Raw genomic sequence first — 1,386 nt, forward strand, 5'->3', positions numbered from 1 at the left:
CCCTCCCACACTTTTTCTCTTGCTGCTCTCATTTCCCTCTTTTTCCTCCCCAGTTCCTCACCATCTTCATCCTACCCAAGGCTTCCATTACAGTGAGTATGCTCTGCCTTTTGATCAAAACCCATCCTGTCCTAAGGATATGTGGGTATTTGGTGGCTCTTAATGAGTATCGCTTCCTAGATAGGATATTGGCATTTGAGCAATAGCCTTTGGTAGTCAAAGTCTTCAGTCAAAGGAGTGTCTAGTGGTAGGAATTTCAAGGTATAGAGTTAGATGTTTGAGGATAGGGGGTTCTTTTGATGTGCCTTCAATTATACCAAAGATTATCAAATTGCTCCTCTTTGCCCAAAGTACCTGCATCACAGCATCTGGTCTCTGGTGCTGTGCTGGTCTTCAGCCCCACTGCTGGCACCACTGAGACACATCTGAAGCACAAGCTGGGGCTGGTTCCAGGTGATGACCCACCGCAGTCCCTCACCTCTGTCCTCCACTCCTGAGAACCAGTTGACACACAGCCGTGAACTTGCTTCTCCTTTGTTTCTCTCTCTATCTGTGAGAGAGCTGTATTCTCATCTAAATACACTATCCAGGAAGACTGCATTGAATATTTATACTAATGGTCCAGATCCTTGATTGCTCATTGGTATAATTAAAGGGACCGTTGCCACATTTCTTGTTTATGTTTCTATGATTCATTTAGAAAACATCCCCTGACCATATAATTAGCTAGGGTTATGTTTTTATCAACTGCTTTCTAGAGTCCTAAAACAATAGAAATTTTGGATTGAAAGCTGAGCATAAGGAGTTCGAGTTAGTAAAGGATGAGGTAAGGGGTAGACAAGACTCAATGAGTAGTACCACAAAGAGATTGATTAAGAACAGGAATGGAAAACCAAGGAGAAAGGGGTAGGGGAGGGGATTTAAGAACAGCAGTAACAGAAACCTTTAAATAATTCCAAAGAGAAAATGGTACACTTTGCCAAAGAACACTTAGACTGGAGGACATGGAAGAACTTGCCTGATACTTTCCTTGTGGAAGAGACCTCTCCCCTCACCCCATCCTCTCCTGCCTTTGTCTTCACCTGCTTCTGCTCTACTCTGGAACCTGAACTGGGAGAAAACTTTTCCTTAAATAATTGGAGTTTGTTTTGTGAGGCAACTATATCCCCCAAAATCACAATATTTGGGGAACATGTGAATCTTTTCCATGAGTGTAGCCCAGCCCCAGAGTAACAGAAGAAGCAAGTTCTCTACCAGATGACCAAACATCAGTGAAAAAATAATACAACTACAAACAAACAAGAAGATATGACAACACCAAAGGAATATAGTAATGCTCAAATCCCAACCCCCATTGAACAGGGAATCCTTGAAATGTCTGAAAAA

Source organism: Galeopterus variegatus, unplaced genomic scaffold, assembly GCF_000696425.1.
Source record: "Galeopterus variegatus unplaced genomic scaffold, G_variegatus-3.0.2 Scaffold2721, whole genome shotgun sequence".
Taxonomy (NCBI): domain Eukaryota; kingdom Metazoa; phylum Chordata; class Mammalia; order Dermoptera; family Cynocephalidae; genus Galeopterus; species Galeopterus variegatus.